The sequence below is a fragment of the Acomys minous genome (assembly GCF_964271855.1).
Source record: "Acomys minous genome assembly, chromosome: 18".
NCBI lineage: Eukaryota > Metazoa > Chordata > Mammalia > Rodentia > Muridae > Acomys > Acomys minous.
In genome coordinates this window covers 53,856,203-53,876,562 of record NC_140501.1, presented here as the reverse complement: position 1 = coordinate 53,876,562, position 20,360 = coordinate 53,856,203, and the positions used below count along the sequence as shown (strand labels likewise).

Genomic DNA, 20,360 nt, shown 5'->3' with positions numbered 1-20,360 from the left:
TCCAAAGTAAAATGGAAAGGTTGGGTTTTCAAGCGCTTCCGCCCTCGCGCACCCCCTCCCCCCTCTGGCTACCCAACCTCGGGTCCCTGTCGCCTTCGCCAAGCTCCTGTCCCTGGCGCCCAGAGCTTCTGGCTTCCTTTCCCGCCCTTGGGCGCGCTGGAAAAACAACAGCCAGAAACTTTGGCTGGGTTTGCAGTTCAGCTGGGGGGGGAGGGGGGCGGGGAGGGAAGCAAAAAGCAAAAAGCAAAAAAGGAGGTGGGGGGAGCAGATACTCTGTACTCTAGTTCGGTTCCGGACGGAGATGAACGTTCCGATTTAGGGGTGGGGGCTGGGGGGGGGGTCATAACTAGGTCAGGTTCAAGTGCGCATGTGTGAGAGGAGTCGCTCCAGCACTTATTGGGCGCCCACTGTGTACCGCCAGCCGGGGTGTGTGAAGCGCGCGCGCGCGGCCGTATCTAGAGGCGCGCGAGCCGTGCGCGCGAGTGGCCGGGGGTGTGTCCCCGTTTCTGGCTGGCTGGCTGGCTCGCGGGCGGACTGGCTGCGAGCGGCTTGGCGCGCTCCCTTCCCGGGCGGGGGAATCCGGGCCGGGTTGTGGCCGCGGCCGCGTACGTGAGCGCAGTGTCCCAGAGAGGGAGGGCAGGCCGGCCAGGTGGGCGCGAAGGCGGCGGCGGCGGCGGCGGCGGGAGGCGGCGCAGTGCAGGGGCCGTGCCGGTGGCGGGCAAGGCTGCGGCCGCTGCAGGGAGCCGAGCTGTTCGGGCCAGTGGCCGGCGGAGGTGAGCTGCGCGCAGGACCTTGCGGGGGCTGCAGCCCGGGATTGGGGCGGGCAGCCGGGGGTGGGTGGGGGATCCAGGAGGCTTGCGCGGCCCGGGCGGGACTGGGGCTGCTGCGGCGGTGGCAGAGTGGCCGGGTGAGGGTGGCCGCTCGCCCTCCTCTCACGCGTCGCCTTGTTTATGTCGCGGGTCCTACAGCTGGATCTCCGTCCCAACTTTGAGCGGTGGCTGGGAGTGGCCTCGCGGGGCCACACTGACCTGTTAACCTGGCCCCCTTTCCGGCTGGGCCGTCAGCCTTGAGCTCCGCGCGCCCCTGCCCTCTCCAGATCCAAAGAGCGCAGTGCTGCGGGACTGGCCTCGCGACACACCCTCTCTCAACCCTTCTTGCGGCCTCCTTCGCCGCCCCCTTGGCTCTAAGCCTGCCTGGCTTACCCCGGGTCCCTCCTTGGCCGTGGCACTGTGGGCCTCTGGAGTGGCCGATTGGGGCCTGGAAAGGGAGTTTGTCATGGGCAAACAATTTCGAGGCCGTGTTCCTTTCCTCCCTAGGAGTTAAGGCTCTGCGCCTTCACTTTAGGGCCCACTTGGAGGTCTAAAGAGACCCACCTGCCAGCAATCCTGCGCGAGCCCTGTTTTCCATCCCTCCCTTTCCTGTGGTTCTGGAGGACTTCCACCAGGCATGGGTTCCCATGATGCCAGGCCCATGGCACTGGGGCTCTCTATAGTCCTTCACCGCTTTTTTTTTTTTTTTTTACTCTGCCTTAACAGAAAGGTGTAAAGTGGGGCAGTTTGTTTCAAAGTGATTGATCAACAGGTATTGTAGCCCGGGGACATCCTCCTAAGAGGCTGTGTAAACAGAGGTTCTTGCTTTGGAAGAGGGAACCAGAAGGAAATTGGCTAACCCACAGGTACCTCTGAGAAGCGACTCTGTTCTCTTCCCACTGCCAAGCTCTCTGGATGATGCATAGACAGGCATGCGTGTAAAAAAGCCTAAGGTCTCAGAATGCTTGAAGACGAGAGAGAAATGATTTTTAAGAGCTCTAGTTTAAATTAATGTGCTCTGGCTGCAAAGTTAACGTAAATGTTGGGGACCCCGGAGGCGTGGTAGTTAAAGACGAGGAAGGCCACTCAGCACTAGTTTTGAAAAAATTTCCACCTGTGGATAATTCCCTGGCCTGACGCAAAGTCAGAAGCAAGAGTTTCACAGGTGACAAGTTGGCAAAAGGGCTGTGCAGGGGGCTTGGTTGTCTCAGTGAGAAAGGCTACTGGAGATAGGTAGATAAATTCCCTCCAGGGTGTATAATCTCTTGGAGGACACAGAAATACTTGAGCATGTGAAATAAGACTCCAGATGGGGACACAGTTAGCTGTCGAAATGCCAGGTGCAGAAATGGGTGCTGTTGGAGGTCACCGGGAAGGCGCGCGACAAGGACAAGGACTACCAGTCCTGTATTGGGCCCTTGCAAGATGAGACTCTGAAGATGGGACCCAAAGTGGGAATGATTATGAATTTCTCTAGAGCGCGGGAGATGGCCTTGGCTCTCTTGGACTGTTTCCTGAACAGTAAGAGATCAAGATTGAGAGGAACAGTGACTGAGATTGTGAAAGTCCTAGAAAGTCAGACTGAGGAGTAAGACTTTTATCCTGGGTGTATTGGGGAGACATTAGGCCAGGGCGTGATATAACAAGGGTATTTGGAAAGGTTTTTGAGTCCGAAGGTAGGGAGACAGACCAGTGTCTGTCGCGCTTTTGGAGTGCCGTGGGTTTGGACTTAGTTTTATTGGAAGCCGTGGCTGTTGGAACAATCCGTTGACAGGGGCAGGGTGAAGGGAAAATGGGAATAGGAATTGATTCCTGGTGGAAGCTGATCACACGCCAGGGCCTTGGAGCTGCCACGGTTGGGAATCGGAGTCGGAAATGCGTGCTTTGTAGAGAAGGCAATTGGACACTTGGGCTCTGGAGAAGTCTCTTGTGGTTGCCAGGTTACCCGGATGTAGGGATGTAGGTGCTAGCCACTGGGGCTCTGGTAGCTGGGAACCCTGGAAGGCAGTCGGTGTAGGGAGAAGAGTCCGGGAACTCAGGGAACTGTGGAGAACTGTCTTGGTCATAGGTGCAGCAGAGGATTCGTGCAGGACCCCGGGCTTCTGCTTTGCCCGCCTTCCACACAGCACTGCCTGGATTTGACCCTGAAGGTGGAGGGCCAGTGCTGGGGAGCGGGCTTCTAGGAAGCTGGAGACCTTTATTCTAGCCACTAGGGTGGGGCTGGAGGTCGGAGGGAAGTGGAGTGGGCTTTGCGAAAGGAGTGAGCTATCGGGCTCTGCTGCATGCTGAACTTTACTCTTTACAGAGATATTAAGTCTCCTGCGCTGTTTGTGCAGGGGGGAGGGACGAACAGCAAGGCAACCTAAAGGAAGCCGGAGGAATTGGGGGCCCTATTGTAGGGCCTGGCTTAGCCCAGTCCCACCCAGTTACCCCCTCCCAGGATTCTGGTGACATGAAAAAGTAGAAGGGAACTGGCACTTTTTTTTTCTCCTCCTCCACCCCCCCCCCCCCGCCCCCGCCCCAAGCTCTGGAGTCTCCTTTTTTTTTTTTTTTTTTTTTTTGCAAGAGTGACTGAGGGTGATTTGCTGAACAAATTCCCCAAGCCCCAGCTTGCAACATCTGACTTTGAAGGATGATTGCCAAAGGTTGTGGAGTGAGCCGGGACTGTCACATCAGTTGCCTGTTTCTCCGGAGTCAGTGGACTGATGGAAGAGGAGGCTTGAGAGGTCGAGACTGGAGACCACAGAGATCATGTTCTTTCATTTTTTCTGTCCCTCGCTTCCTTCCTTTCTCTTCTTTCCTCTCTCCTTTCCTCCGCTCCCCTCTTCCCTTTCTCTTCCCTCCCCCTTCTTTTCCCTCTCCTCCCCTTCCCTTCCAGCTCCCCTCTCTTCTCCCGTTCTTTGTTTCTTCTCTCCATCCACCCTTCTCTCTAGTCCTTGCTCTGTAACCCAGGAGCCTTGAATTCACAGTAATCCTCCTGCCGTAGGCCTGAGGTGTCACAGATATTTTTTTCCCTTATAGTGACTACCAAAGTAATGATTGTGCAGAGCAGACAGAGGTTGAGTTCCTTGGCTTACTGTAGGGCAGGGTTTGTATGCGGTCGTCACCGTGACCTACAGTAAGAAGCAAAGTTGAGGGCTGACAAGATGGCTCAGTGGGTAAGGTAAGGGTGCTTGCTGCTGAGCCGAAAGACCTGACTTTGATCCCTAGAGTTCACGTGGTGGAAAGAGAGAACCAAGTCCTTCAAGTGCGGGCAAGCGCACACATACACACACATATTATATTTCTTTTTTTTACATATACATTTATATTATTACACAAATAAAATAAACTACATACGGGAAGAAGAACCACGAAACAATCAGGAATTATATAAATGTTACATTCATAGTGTTTTGGCTATTTGTGTTTGGCAACCTTGAAGAAAACATCTTTCTATCTTGGTGCGTCTAAACACATTCTTTTTTTTTTTTTTTTTTTTTTGAGACAGGGTTTCTCTGTGTAGCCTTGGCTATCCTTATCCTAGACTCGATTTATAGATCGGGCTGGCCTTGAACTCACAGTGATCCCCCTGCCTCTGCCTCCCGAGTGCTGGATTAAAGGCGTGCGCCACCACTCCTGGCCCCATGTACATATTCTTTCACTCACTCACTCACACACTCTTTCTCTAAATGTAAAATAATGAAAGGACATTTATATCATGGCTTTGTATGCCTAATCATGTATGTAAAAATCGAATTTCAGTTTGTGAAGTCCAACCTCTTGGTGCAACATTTTTTTTTTCTTTTTTATTTTGTCTATTCTGTTACTTTTCACTAAAAATCCTTTTTTTTTTTTTTTTTTTTGCCAAGTTGACCCAACCACTCTCTAGTGGATGATAATCCACTCACAGTTTGAGATGCATTGGAAGACTTTCCACATTCCTCAAGTAGTTACGAAGTTGCCTGCGTGCAGAGCTGCACCTCCCAGGCCTGAAGGTAGCTGCAGGCCCAACAGAGAGCTGGGGGTTTATGGCCTAGTTGGAGAGATAAGTTATACTTTGGAGTAGGGGCAAGGCAGAGCGTCAAGTGCCAAGATGAAAATGTAGTACCTGAAAGGGCTAGAGAAGTGGGCAGAGGAGGGAGGGGTGGCACGGGAAAGGTGGTTTAGGGGCGTGTGTAGTGTAGAACTCCTGTATGTGTGGCAGGCCAGGTTGACTTACAGGTTAAGAGCACTCCAAAATTCTAAAGGGTTTTTTTTTTTTTTAAATTTAAAAAAATTTTTGCTTTTTTGTTTTTGAGACAGCCTTGAACTCACAGCGATCCGCCTGCCTCTGCCTGCCAAGTGCTGGGGCTAAAGGCGTGTGCCACCACACCTGGCTCAGAATGGTATTCTTTAAAGCCAGCTTCCCCTGGAGAGATTCCGGCGAGACTTGTTTCTAGGGATGCCAGAGTCGCTCTAGCATCTTCACTGTATGTTTCTGGTTCTCGGGCTTAGATGGCGACTCCAGGTGTATCATCCAAGGATGGCGGCGATCACTTGGTGAGATATGAGTCATGATTATCAAGTGCCGTGAGACAGTGGCTCCTCGGGACCTGTGCCTCTGTGAGGTGGTACTAAGGGAGGAGTGAGAAGGGCCAAGCCATTTCTCTTTGGTTTATCCCTGGGATGATTCCAAGATGCAGAACAGCTGGCTCAAGTCTAAGGGGGTAATAGAAATGACTCCAGAAAAACTAGTCTGATTTGATGACCAGCTGAAGTGAATAAATCCAGTTTTTGTAGTCTAGAACATTCTAGCATACTCTGAAGAATCCACAGTCACTGTGATTCAGAAGCATTCCCACATGAGCTACAGGTGAGAGGGGCTGACCAGTAGTCACCCTGTTTTGTTTTTGTATAGGTAGGACAAAATCCAATTGTTTGAAAAATGTTATTTTGATAGTATAAAAAGCAAAGACGTTGCAAGCTAGACTTGGTGGCTCATACATATAATCCTAACACTTAGGAGAGCAAGATAGGATTGTGAGTTTGAGGCCTGCCTGAGCTACATAGACTGTGGAGGAGAAAAGAAAAAAAAATTGAAGTTTAATTATATTCTGTTTAAAGAAGTGTGTCTATAGGATTCAGGGGTAGCCAGAAGCCAGCTGAGTTCTATCCAATTAAAGCCATTTTCTGTTTTATATGCTGGCTGAAGAGTAGCAGTTTTACTACACGTTGGCTTCAGTCAACACTTTTTAAACAATTTAAAAATTTAAGTCAGCATATAATGTGTTAGATACCATTAGGCCATTTTCAAGCAGAGTGTGTTTTTATGGCTCTCTTTCCCCCTATCTCCTGATACAGCCATCCTCCTGATACAGCCATCCTCCTGATACAGCCATCCTCCTGATACAGCCATCCTCCTGATACAGCCATCCTCCTGATACAGCCATCCTCCTGATACAGCCATCCTCCTGATACAGCCATCCTCCTGATACAGCCATCCCCCCCTTTGTAGTATTTTCAGTTCCCGAGATTATTCTCCTCTTTCATGTCCCATGTGTCCTCTTGCCTCCTTCTCTCCATGTTTCCTTATCATTCAATATTACTGTCTCTGTCTTCGTTTTTAGATGTGTGGCCTCTACTAGTATAGTATTTAATACTTCTTAAAAACCACATAGTTGTTCATAGTAAATCATAGGTGGTAAAGTGTGGTGGTCCGGGTGGTGTTCTGAATTTAATTTGACCATCAAATGCAAGAACTTAATCATTGGCATGTGTCAGCCTCGAGGGAGGTCTGAAAGTCAAAGCTGTGTGCTTTGGATTGGTTCAACATTTTCCCGGTGTTGTGGGTGTTGATGTTTTTTCAGTTTTAAGAGTCACCGAAGTGGAATAGATTGCTTACTTCACAGGAAAACCAAGGTTCAGAAGTATCTAGAATGAGAGGCTTGAATGAGAAATTCAGGCCAGACGCGCGTGGGGGTGGTGGCGCATGCCTTAATCCTAGCACTTGGCAGGCAGAGGCAGGTGGATCTCTGAGTTCAAGGCCAGCCTGGTCTACAAAGTGAGTCCGGGACAGCCAGGACTATACAGAGAAACAGTGTCTTGAAAAACCAGAAAGAAAGAGAGAAAGAAATTAATTCAGTAACGAATGAATGTCAAGAGCGACTTTAAACGTTTTGAAGTGTAGGTTAGCAAGATGACTTAGAGGTAAAGACACTTGCTGTCATGTAGCAGGTGTGACCTCTGGACCCGTGTGAACGTAGAAGGAGAGAACTGACTTCACTAAGTTGTCCTCTGACCTCTATACACACAAGTGTGACCCACCAGTCATGCACTTTTGGTATAATACTACTTGGAAAAATAAAACAAAGGGAGTCCAGGACAGCCAAAGCTACACAGAGAAACCCTGTCTCGAAAAACAAGAGAGAGAGAGAGAGAGAGAGAGAGAGAGAGAGAGAGAGAGAAATAAAATAAAATAAAATAAAATAAAAATAAAATTGGGCTTTAAAGTTTCAAGATGTTTGTGCATTCTGGTTGGACGTTCCTCTTCTGCGACCATATCCAAAATGTACATGATGGCTTATGCAGAGATTGATGAATATAGTGAAAAATTATCTTATTATGTAGTGTTAAGATGGCCTCAAGTTCATTAACAGCCCTCATGCCTCTGCCTCCTCAGTGATGGGATCACAGGCATGCGCAACTGTCAGTGTTCTTTGGTGGATGTGTTTCGTGATGATGGAATACCACAGGGTTATGAAAAGTAATGTTTAGGAATAGTTCCAACAATAACTGAAACGTGTCTGTCCAGAGGTTCATTTGTAGGATGAACGCAAATGTTTAATAAGAAGCAGTGGCAGAGGATGAAGGATGTGACATGCTCTGGTGACACTAAAACAACAGATTGTGCCTCTAAAGTTGACGGGCTTTATTTATTTACTTACTTATTTATGTTGTTTTTTGTTTTTTCGAGACAGGGTTTCTCTGTGTAGCCTTGACTGTCCTGGACTCACTTTGTAGACCAGGCTGGCCTCGAACTCCCAGCGATCCGCCTGCCTCTGCCTCCCGAGTGCTGGGATTAAAGGTGTGCGCCACCACCGCCCGGCAGTTGGTGGGCTTTAAGTTCTCCTTTAACTCCAAAGACTGGGTGAGCAGATTGCAGTTCAGCATATAGAAGGGTTTTCCTGTTGGCAGGCTGTGCAGCAGTGGACATGACTGCCAGGACAATAGTGAGCTTCCCAATGTTGGGCACATCCAAAGCAGATTTTTTTATTTTTATATTTTGGTTTTTCAAGACATGGTTTCTCTGTGTAGCCTTGGCTGTCCTGGACTTGGCTTCGTAGATCAGGCTGGCCTGGAATTCACAGTGATCTGCTTGCCTCTGCCTCCTGAGTGCTGGGATTAAAGATGTGCGCTACCACGATGCCCTGGCTTCAAGTTGGATTTAAGTTATAGGTCAGGTATGTTTGGAAAAGAAAGAAGGAATCAAGTTGATCTCTAGAGCCCAGTTTTGATTTTCAGTTGTTCTGTGACTTGTCACAGCTGAAAGGTGACATGGATAGTGGCCGTACCTCTTGAATCAATATCACGCCATATGTTTCAAAGACAGTTTCTACTCTGGTTTTTTTTTTTTTTTTTTTCAGTACTAGGGATGGAACCCAGTCTTCCCACAAAGGCAAGCACAGGGCCACTGGGCCACATCCCAGCCTGGTTCTAGCATTTTGAGGATGGGTTAGGATTTGTTTTGTGATTTATTTTTTATATTTTTATTTATTTATTTATTTATTTTTTCGAGACAGGGTTTCTCTGTGTAGCCTTGGCTGTCCTGGACCCGCTTTGTAGACCAGGGTGGCCTTGAACTCACAGCGATCTATCTGCTTCTGCCTCCTGAGTGCTGGGATTATAGGCGTGCACCACCACGCCTGGCTTGTTATTATTTATTTATTTTGGTTTTTTGAGACAGGGTTTCTCTGTGTAACCGCTCTAGCTGTCCTGAAACTTGCAGGTTAAACCAGGCTTGCCTAGAACTCACAGAGATCCGCCTGCCACTGTCTCCCATTTGCTGGGATTAAAAGTGTGCGCCACCACGGCCTGGCTGCTTTGTGATTCTTGTAATTGGATTTGGTCGTCAAGAAAGACAAGGAGATGGGGGAAGTGGCAGATCATAATGAGCATTCCACCCTGTATTCTGTTGATTTATTTTTGGGTTTATTTTTGAGCATGAGTATTTTGAGTGTATATGTGTGTTTGCATGTATATGGACATGTGTGTGTGTGTGTGTGTGTGTGTGTGTGTGTGTGTGAGCATGTATGCAAGGCCAGAAGTGGCCATTGGGTGTCTTCTCAGCTGTTCTCAGCTAGTTGTTGAGGCAGACTCTCTTAGAGGACCTAGAACTCACTGACTCTGTCCGGCTAATGTAGCTAATGAGTTAGCAGTCAGGATCCCTGTCCCTGCTTCCTGAGTTCTAGAATTACAGGTGGCCAGCGTGTTTGCCCAGATTTTATATGGGTCTGAACCCTTGTCCTCAAGGCAAGTTCTTTATCCACTGAGCTGTCTCCTCAAACTTTGTTTTGTTTTTGTTTTTGTTTTTTTTAAAGACAAGGCATTTGTTAACATGGTGCTCACTATGTAGATTAGGCCCATCTCGAATTTACAGAGGTTCATCTGCCTCTGCTTCCTAAGTGCCAGGATTAAAGCGACCGCGCTCCCATACCTCCTTTTTTTTTTTTAGACAATTCCTCACATAGCCTGGGCTGGACTCATAATCATAGCTGCCTTCTTGCCTCACTCTTAGAAGTACATTTCTGAGCCACATCACCAGCTCTGGATGTTTTTTGGGGTGACTTTTGCTTGGGCAAACTTAGAGCGGAGCGCCCTCATGTCTCTGGAAGCTCAGTGGTTGAGCATCTCTTCCAGGACTGTCACAAACTGACTTCTGCCTCCATGTGGTCCATGCTCCTGTTTTGGCATTTGAAAAACCATTAGTTGAGGTGAAGTGCTCTGTTCATATGGATAAGGTAATTTGGGAGCCTAGCAACTCAAGGGGTGGCTGTTGAGATGTGCGTAAAATGATTATGGAGAATTTGGTTGTGTGGAACTGAAACACAATCTTTGTACACTTGTTTGTTTTTGACACAGGGTCTCACTATGTGTTTTGGATGGCCTTGAACTTGTGACCCTCCTGTGTCTGTCTTCTGAGAGTCCTGGGATTGGAGGTGTGGACGACTTCTGAGCCTGGCTGAGCCTATAGGCTTGGGTCACTGAGCCTGGCTGTTGCTCACCTGAGATGAGGGACTAGCTCTCCTTTGTTTCCATGTTGCTTGTGTTTACATGATGCTTGTCTGGCTGCCGGAAATTGGTCCTTTGGTGGAGAAAAGTTAGACTAACATGGAATTTTGTTGTGTGTAATGTTGAGGATGGAACCCAAGGCCTTATACCTGCTAGATAAGGGCTGTGTCAGTAAAAGAGGAAGGGAGGGAAGGAGGAAGGGAGAGAGAAAGAGGGGGGGGTTATATGAATAGGACAGTGTCAGGTGGTGGCCTTCAGGTATTGTCCACTTTATTTTTTGGAAACAGTCTCACTGGCCTGAAACTTGTGAGCGATGTGCCTGTCTACAAGTGCAGCATGCCTGGCTTTTACTTATTTATTAACATGGATTCTAGGGAATCAAACTCAAATCCTGACCTGTCTTCCCAGCACGCTCAGGCCTTGCCTTTGTTAGAGACAAGTATGTAGTAGTTCAAGTTGGCCTAAGATATCTCAACTTTGTATCCCAGCCTGGCCTTGAACACCCATCTTCCTCCCTCAAACCCCTCAAGCGCTGGGATGACAGGTATAGGAAGCCACACCCACATGCTTTTTTTTTTTTAATTAAAAAAGCAAACTGGTACAGAATTAGCTGTTCTCAGTTTTATTTTGTCCTCTGAGTACTGGGAAGTCGTAAAACTCTTGGCTAAAAACAGCCAATAAGTAGCTAAATGTAGAGAGTAATAAAAAATTTTCTATCTCCTCCTTCCCCCTGCCCCCACAAGATTTTTCTGGGTAGCCCTGGCTGTCCTGGAACTCGATATGAAGACCAGGCTGGGCTTGAACTCACAGGTCTGCTTGCCTCTGCCTCCCAAGTGCTAGGATTAAAAACATTTGCCACTACAGATGGGCTTTTTTTTTTTAAAAGGATTTGTTTTAATGTGTATGAGTTTTGCCTGGATGTATGTGTGTGCATCATGTCTGTGCCTGGTGTCTGAGGAGGCTGTCAGACAATTGGTACTGGAGTTAGAGGATACTTTTAAGCTACTATGTGGGTGCTGGGAACCTGAGTCCTATAAGATCCGTAAGTGATCATAACCACGGAGCAATCCCTCTAGCCCTTTGTCATCCATTTTTATGTAACTGTCGCTGTGCTATGTACACGCCTTACATAGCATAACAGAGGTTTCCAGCCCTATAAAACAGCTCAGAGACCCGTGGTTTAGCTGTGTTTGAGATTCTGTCTGTCTGTTTATCTGTCTGTCTGTCTGTCTATCTATCTATCTATCTATCTATCTATCTATCTATCTATCTATCTAAATAGACTGGGTCTCTCCACGTAGCTCTGGTTGTCCTGAAACTCACTATATAGACCAAGCTGGCCTCGAACTCACAGAGATTCATTTAACTCTGCCTCTTGAGTGGGGTTAAAGGCATGCACCGCCACTCCTAGCTGAAGTTTTTCTTTGTTTTGGTTTGTTTGCTTTAGGTATAATTTAAGTACAATGAAATTTTAGATCTTTGTGTTCTTTAATTAGTTTTGACAAAAACTGTGTGTGTGTGTGCGTTTGTGACCATTTTCAAGTAATTAATCCTTAATCCTCACTCTAATGGAAACACCGCAAGTTTGATTTCTATTTATGTTAGTCAAGTTCTTAATTATTATGTGTTCCTAAGGAGTCAGTAAGTAGTATCTGAAGATGAGGAGTGTGTGTGTGTGTGTGTGTGTGTGTGTGTAAATAAAACTGTCTGAGGCTGAGGCTCTTATCTCTGGGGTGTGATTTCCTAGCCTGCGTAAGGCCCTGGGCTGGATCCTCTGTACAATAATAGTCAATCAGTTAACCAATCAGTCAGTTTCCTGTACAGCTAGGATGGCCCCCGTAATGCTGGAGTGTTTTTCTTATGAATTGTTTAGGTTTTTCCTCCTCGTTAGCCCAAGGGAGCTTGCTAGATTCCCAGCTGGAAGAGCCAGGAAGCACGATGGGGCAGGAACTGTCTTACTGCTGTGTGCGTGCGTGCCGTGTGCATGCCTGTGTGCCTAGGGTGTGTTTTAGCTTGCTGATTTGGAGCCCTGCAGTATGGGTTGGAGCTGGAATGACTCCAGGGAGGTCCCTTTGGATTACCAAAGTCCCCATGCCGTACCTCCCCCCCCTCAACTGACATAAAATGTAACCATCTGCAGAGTTTCCACAAGTTAACTGAGTTGTGCTTGTGAGATTGAAATAAGATCTGTGTTGCAAAACGAGCTGCTGGCCCGAAGCACACACAGCCTGTGCACTGCTGAGCTTGCAGCCTTCTGGCAGGCAGGGGCCAGATTCCAGTGGAAAACGCTCTTAACTAAACACATTATTAAAACATATCGCACAGGGTCTCAGACTCTTCTTTTAAAAAAACGAAATGAGTGAGAGTTTTATTGCATAAATAATATACGAACATACTCCCTATAGGGAAAGAAAAATGCAGACCTCAAGCAGGCAGAGAAGGCTTTCTTGACAATCTCTCCTAATCCTAGTCACCCACCCTCCCCCCAGGTTTAACCACTGGCCTAGGGTTGTTGATATTCTTCGGATGCTTTGCATACTTAGAGCTGTGCCTCTCGGACTCAGGCGTCAAATGCATAGTACTGCATGTGGATATACCTTACCAGGGTGTCTTGTCAGTGTCTGGAAGTTGCTTTGATCTTATTTCCTGCCTAGATTTAGAAGGCTGAACAATTGTTTCATTCATTCCTTTACTGATAGATACAGGAGTTACTTCTCATCGTTTTCTGTTCCAGATGCCCTTAGATAAAAACATTGTTGCAGCCTTTGTAGCTCTTGGGAGGTTTTCCTAGGACCAGTCTGGAGAACAGGAGTCCTTGTACAGTAGGGTGAGGCGATTGTACAGCCTAATGGAGGCATGGGAGAGGGGGCTCTTCTAAATTCAGAGTTGCCAGGCAGAGGATGCTTGCATTGTCCTCTGAGTAGGATTTAGTGAGCGCTAGGTGCTTGTTCTCTGGATCTCACTGGCCATGCAGGCCAAGTGGTGGCAGGTGAGAAAGATTGGTGTTTAAAAAAGGTCCCTTTGAAGCTGGGAGGTGGTACCGCACGCCTTTAATCCCCGCACTCAGGAAGGCAGAAGCAGGCGGATCGCTGTTAGTTGGAGGTCAGCCTGGTCTACAAAGTGAGCCCAGGATGGCCAAGACTACAAAGAGAATCCCTGTCTTGTAAACAACAACAACAGCAGCCAAAAAAAAAAAAAAAAAAAAAAAAAAAAGGCCCCTTTGACCCGGGTGTGGTTGCACACCCCTTTAATCCTAGCACTCGGGAGGCAGAAGCAGGTGGATTGATGTGAGTTCAGGCCAGCCTGGTCTACATTGTGAGTCCAGGAGAGCCAAGGCTATACAGAGAAACCCTGTCTCAAAACAAAACAAACAACAACAACAACAACAACAACAACAAAACCCAACCCAACCCAAACCAACAATAAAAGGCCCTTTGGGCCCAGTTGTTGACATCTGGGTCCATGCCCCAAGGACTTTGGTATGTTGATGGTGCCTGTGTGAGGAAGAGTCACAGGGGTGTGTGTGTGTGTGTGTGTGTGTGTGACCAGTGCCATGGCCCCGGATGGGCAATTCCAAGTTCTTCATTGTCTTTCTGGGGACTCAGCGCACCAGTGGGTCTCCTGGTGCCCTTCAGAACACAAAGCATGGGTTCACTGCTCAAGTTGGGAGGTGTTCTTAGTGTTCCCTGAGAGTGTCTAGACACCTGCCACACGGGTCACTAGTGCGTTTTGTTCGAGAAAGAAGCTGTGTGTCTTTTTCCTATTTCCACTTGCGGGCATGGATCCCTGCCCTCTGCAGAACTCCTAGATGGCAGCAACACTAATTAGGTCTCACTGATGTACTTTGGAGCTAAAATAGTGACAGAGTTAGGGCCACGCTCCTGTTCTAAGGCTGGCTGTGGGACCCACTGTGGTATGCATGAGTCCCAGGGCCTTGCCTTGCCCTTCTTGCTTGGGGTGCTCAGGTGGCTTTCTCGCTGCTCGCCTACAGGTGGTTCCCGAGCTGGCCCTTTCCGTCCTTTCAGGATTTGTTGTCCAGACCAGCACAACCCCCAGCTTCCTCCCACTTGGTAGGTTTCCTATAGCCCTCTTGGCGTTGACCTTTTCAGCTCGCTTTGTCCACCACATAGCACAAACTTTGCAAGTTGTCGTGTCCCCCCCCCCCCCCCCCCCCCGGGGAGTGACCACTGTTCCCAGTGTGGATAACTTTCTAATTTTATGGGGATTGTATTCTTTTTGCCTTCCTTCCTTCCTGGTCTTTTTTTATTTTTTTATTTTTTTTTTATTAGTTAACTTTTTTTTTATTTGTAGTTCATTGGGCAGAATGAATGCCTTTATAAAAAAGATTTGTGTGTATGTGTCTTCCTAGCGTGAGTATGTGCCCATGGAGGCCAGAGGAGGGATTGGATCCGCTGGAAGCAGTCATGAACCGCCCCACGTGGGTGCTGGGAGCTGAACTTAAAGTCCTCTGGAAGACCAGCCAGCACTCTTATTCGCTGAGTCTCTTAACAAAAAGACATTTGCTTTGGTTTTGGTTTTTGAGTTAGGATCTTTCTGTGTGAGCCAAAGCCATCCTTGAACTGTTGATCCTTCTGTTTTCCCCCCCCCCCAACCCCCCACTCCCCTACCTCCAACCTGAGATTACAGACAAATGCTCAGCATAGAGTGTTATTTTGCTTCTGGCCTTTGTGGCTACAGTAGGATGGCAGCCTGATCCTAGTCTGAGAGTGTTACTATACTACACTTGCAAGGTTTTGATCTTGGTTTTTTTGTTTTGTTTGTTTGTTTTCAGATGCCCTCCACTTTGTGTATGCTAGCCAGGCACCTTATCACAGACCTGACTCAGCCCTACTCTACCCTGTTTCTTTTGTTAGAGGTCTTTTTTGGGGGGGATAGTATGAGCATAAAGACCTGAGTTTGAATCTCCAGAACCCACATACAGTAGGTGCAGCAAATGCACCTCTGTAATCCCAGAGCGTAGGACAGTAGGTACAGTGCTGTGCCCCAGTGCTTCTCTGGTGAGCTGGTAGGTGTGGCGGGGGTGGGGTAGGGTGGGCGGCGGGGGGGTCTCTCAAGCTTGTGGGCCAGCTAACCTGGTGTTTGCAGTATATCAGCAAAGAACAAGGTGGAAGGCCAAGACCGCCACCGCAGGTTGTCGTCTGACTGCCACGTGTGCCTTGTAACATATGTGCGTCTACTCATTAGTCCACAGGCATCACACCCACACATCCACATGCCTGCACTCCTCTTCCCCCCCACCCCCCCACACTCCTGTTACTGTTGCTCTTTATGGTGTATTACACAGATTTTCTTTCTGCCACAAAGATCTCTTTTTTCTTTGTTTTTAATTGACCAACAACATTATACCTATTTATAGGTGGTGGCAGCGCATGCGTGTGTCTAACACTTGTTCATAGCTAAGCTCTGCGCTGGACATGCAGCTCCTCACTGTTTTCTCTCTTGGACCTGGGGAATCAGAATAGTTAGGAGGAAGAGGAGCTTTGAGATGCTAAAGAACCAAGGCGGCCCCCCATGTGTGTGCTTGTGGGGTGTGTATATGTGCTTGCTTGTGTGCAGGTGCTTGTGGTGCCTGCCTTTGTGGAGACTGGTTGAGAGGCTCCCTGGACCGCTTCCCACCTTACTCATCGAGGTGGTCTCACAAGTGAACCTAGAGCTAAGTCCAGAGCTAGCCAGCCTGCTCTGTGGGATCTTCTGCCTCTTCAAAGCACCGGCTTTATAAGCAGCCCACTGCTGCCATGTCTGGATGGCATTTACGTGGCCTCTAGGGACCCAAAGTTTGATACTTAAAGTTACATCATCAGCACTTGCTAGCCGTTGAACCATTTCCCCAGGCCCCAAAAGCATTTTTGAGAAGCAAACTAAATTGCAGGGTGGTGGTGCACACCTTTAGTCTCACACTGGGCAGGCAGAGGCAGGAGGCTCTCTGAGTTTGAGGCCAGCCTGATCTACAGAGTGAGTGTCAGGGCAGCCAGGGCTACACAGAGAAACCCTGTCCTGAAAAACCAAAATTCCAGGGGCTGGAGAGATGGCTTAGAGGTTAAGAATATTGCCTGTTCTTCCAAAGGTCCTGAGTTCAATTCCCAGCAACCACCTGATGGCTCACAACCATCTATACTGAGATCTGGTGCCCCCTTATGGCATGCAGGTGCACATGCGGCAAAACACTGTATAGGTAATAAATAAATAAATCTTTAACCTCCATCCCCAAATCCAAACCCACCACCACCATCACCAATAAAAACAAAAAACAACAACAAAAGCTTTAAATTGTTCTGTAAGATAGAAACTTGTGTGTGTGTGTGTGTGTATATATATATGTATATATGTATGTGTGTGTATGTATGTGTGTGTATGTATGTGTGTGTATGTATGTGAGTGTGTATGTATGTGTGTGTATTTGTATGTGTGTGTGCGTGTGTGTGTGTGTGTGTGTGTGTGTGTGTGTGTGTTACCATTGCACAGGTATAGGAACTGAGGCATAACAAAGAGGCTTTTTTCCCCTGAAGGTCACATAGTTGGAGGCTCTGAGCGCCTCTGTTGCCCAGGGTGTTGGATTGTGCCTTGTCTGCGGGCAGCCTCGATGCTGGGGGAACACCACCCTGGATCACTGCCCCAGGTCCCATTTCCCCTTTTGTGCCACAACTATCAGCAGTGCTTTGACCTCTATGTGACTTAAGATCTTTAGCAAGAAGCCTCAAGAGTTGTCCTGCCCAGCCAGCCCAGCCTCTCGCTGGAGCGTGACCATCCGGGCAATGCTGAGTAGAGAGCTCGGGGCCTTTGGAGTCAGATCACCCAGGCTCCCAGACCTGTCATTTTTGTGTCTGTGCTCTGCAAAATTGCTCAGCCTCTTCCAGGATCAGTTCGCTTATCTGGAAACTGGGGGTGAGCAGGACGCTGCTCTTGTGAATTGTCTGGAAGGATTAAGTGAGGGACACGTTGTGTGTGGACTGCTGTATGAGTGACTGGTACTTAGGGAGTTGACCAGCAAAGCTAGTGGTCTGGTGCTGAACCCAGCCTCTGAAAGGCTGTGGGCTATGGGTCAGGCTTTCTATCCCGCGCTTGTCTCTCTATGTTGTAACCAGCCTTTCTAATGGAGTAGCTGGGAGCAGCTGTGGGATCGTAGATGCGTGCCTCTGCCCTGGGCAGGCCACACTTTTCAAGGCAGGGTTGGAACCTCCATCGTCTTCATCTTCCACTTAGCATTGTCTTCAGGAGCCAGGCCCTGGGTGTAGCTGTGTCAGCAGATGGCTAGAGGCTGGGGCTTTGCTCAGTGGTGCCCCAATCCCCAGGTTTGTGGTGAGTCAGTGCTTAAGCGTGTCTTAGCACCAGTGTGGGCCGGATCTGTTCCGAGAGGCTGGCCAGGCCACACCCCGGAGAAGTTTGGCAGTCAGCCTTGAACACCCTGGGCAGGGCCCCAAGACAGATGTAGGCACAGGGGAGTGTGAGCAGGGGAGCAGCCCCTGGCTGAAGAGAGGTGACAGGCACCCGGTCACGTGGGGCACGGGCAGGTCCTGGCTCTGGACTCACTGAAAGTCTAGGTTGGCGTTGAGCTTGGTCTGAGTGCTGAACCCCAGGGGGGTTTGCTGGCCAGGAGGCCTCTTAACAGCAAGAGATTGGATTTCTTTTCCCCCAGCTTGCTGAAGTCAGCTTTGTTGGGATTTCAGTTAATTAGTGGCTCACCCTTAGTAGGTTTCTGGATTCCCTTGAGAGTGGCTAGTTGTGTTTCAGGTTCTGGTACGGTACCTTGGCGCAGTGCCAGTTCCTAGATGGCTGGTAGGTGGCCAGTGGCTACTCAGAGTCACTTCCTGTGTTATCTAGCATGGCCCTAATGGCAACGACAGGAACGTAGCAGTGTGCCGGCATGGGCTCAGTGAGGCAGATGCATTCTCACCCTCAGGTGGGGAGCTGCAGAATTAAAGCTAGTGGCTTTTGGAATGGACATGGATTCCCCGGGGTTGGGGGGGGCACTTATGTGGTGCCTTGATTTCCACCCTCAATGTTGAGTGTCTTTGCAGGCACAGTGCCTCTTGCGTCTTTGTTTGCATTGTTTGTCATCGTTAGTTTTAAATCTCACACCCCAGTCCCTGAGCACCTGTAGCAATGGGGGCGGGGGTCGCCCTGGTTCTCCACCACAGGGAAGTGGCAGGGCCATCTGACCTGTTGGTTCCAGCCAGGAACACCACAGGGTACTTTGGCCCATCCTCCGAGCCCACTGCTTGTTTATTTGGCCTCGTCAGGGACCGTGGTAATTCACAGGAGTGACCTCTGAACCCAGCAGCCTGCTCTTCTAATGCCTTCACTGCCAGCAGCTGGTCCCATTCATTTGGCGTCATCAGGGCCTGAGGTTCATTCGTTCAAATGATGGCCAAGTTCCAAAGCATCTTTGCTCTACCCACTTCTCTGGGGGGAAAATATGAATTATGTCCTATGGCCAGCTTCCTTCTTCAAGGAGCTCTGTTCACCGAGTGTCAGGAGGGGACCTTGGGTGCTGTTAACACCAGCTTTCCTTCCTAGTGGGTGCCACTGGCTTCTTAGGTAGGTTTTTAAAACTCTCATGTGTCTGCTTTGTGTTGGGATGTCATTCTTCCTAGCCTGGTTTGTCACTCCTGCAGGTGCTTCACATGGCCTCTTCTTCCCCAGGAAAATCACTCTCCTTTCTCCCGAAACCTCTTCTATCCTGTGCCGCCCTCCTCCCCACTTCCTGGAGAACAGAGAACCAGGCCTGGGAGGAGCCAGGAAAGCTGTAAACACCCCCTTTCCCCTATTGCTGGTGTGATTTTGGACAAATGAGTGGCTTTCTTTTTTTTTGTTTTTGTTTTTGTTTTTTTTGTTTTTTCGAGACAGGGTTTCTCTGTGTAGCCTTGGCTGTCCTAGACTCACTTTGTAGACCAGGCTGGCCTCGAACTCACAGCGATCCGCCTGCCTCTGCCTCCCAAGTGCTGGGATTAAAGGCGTGCTTTCTTAAGGGACCTAATTTTCTCAGCCATAAAACAGGGGTACTGTTGTCCCTCTATATTAATAATTATCTTTCGTTCACTTATTTGTGTGTGTGCATGTGGTTAGAAGACAGGCTAGCCTACCGTGTGGGTCCCAGGGATAGAATTCGGGTTGTCAGGCTTGGTAACAGGCACCTTTGCCCTGAGCCACCCTCCATATTTTTATTGAGTTCCTGAGGCGGGGAAAGCAAAGTAGCCCTGAAAATGTCTGTTAAATGGAGGGTAGATGAGGAACCACTGGAGTGTTTATCCTCCGTTCCTTGAGCTCCAGCGCCAGGCTCCCAGGCTTACCTTGACAAGCCACAGAGCTGTCAGCCGTCTGGGCCCCGTCTTCCTGGGGATGGATGCTCAGCTCCTAGTCCCCTCCCTCCCTTGAGTCCTGGCTCCGGGGAGAATGCCAAGTCAGCACTCCTTTATCTCCCTGCAGCCTTCAGGGAGGCTCACGTAGGAGTGTCAGCCCAGTTTCAGTCAGGTTTAACCACACCATCCCCTCCCTGGTTTTTATTTATTTACTTGCTGGTTGGAACAGGGTCTTGCTATGTTGCCCAAGCTGTTGTCCTAGGCTCTAATGAGCTTTCTGCTTCAGCCTGGGACTAAAGGGATCGCAGGTGTGCGCTGCCTGGAAGTTTCCTGTGTGTGTGTGTGTGTGTGTGTGTGCGCGCGCGCGCGTTTTCAGGGCTGAGGATCAAACCTAGAGCCTTGGTGTACGCTAGGCAAGTACTCTACTACCGAATACCCTCATCCTTTTTACCTTTTTTTTTTTTTTTTTGGACAGAGTTTCTTTTGTGGTCCTGGCTGTACTGGATTCGCTTTGTAGACCAGGATGGCCTTGAACTCACAGAGATCCACCCGCCTCTCCCTCCTGAGTGCTGGGATCAAAGGCGTGCGCCAACATGCCCGGCCCGGTCCTTTTTAACCTTTTTTTTTTTTTTTTTAAACATTTTGAAACTGACTCTCACTAAATTTCCCAGGCTTCCCTTGAACTAACTCTGAAGCCTAGGCAAGCCTTGAACTTGCGATCCTCTTGCCTCAACTTCCTAATTAGCTGGGCTCTCAGCCCTGTCCCACAAGGCCTGTCTCAGTTTCCTGCTTTTATGAAAACAGTCTTAGAGCTGAGTTTGAGTGCTGTTTAGGACCCTGCCTTGGGCTGGGGAAATGTCTCAGGGGTTAAGAACACTTGTTGCTCTTGCAGAGGACCCGAATTCAGTTTCAGCATCCGTATGGCGCCTCACGATTTGAAATTCCAGTTCTAGGGGATCTGATGCCGTCTTCTGACCTTTATGGG

At 48.8% G+C, this 20,360-nt stretch overlaps 1 protein-coding gene across 3 annotated transcripts in view; it reads left to right on the top strand.

The window, feature by feature from the left end:
* Positions 1 to 389: 389 nt before the first annotated feature.
* The window catches only part of ZNF395 (zinc finger protein 395), a 42,206-nt gene continuing 22,235 nt past the window's right edge, over positions 390 to 20,360 (top strand). The window contains exon 1 of one of the 3 annotated variants that reach the window (XM_084767724.1): positions 390 to 773. The gene's annotated coding sequence lies outside the window, so the exon portion shown is untranslated. The remainder of the gene's footprint in view (positions 774 to 20,360) is intronic. The other 2 variants (XM_084767723.1, XM_084767722.1) reach the window with 2 other exon arrangements.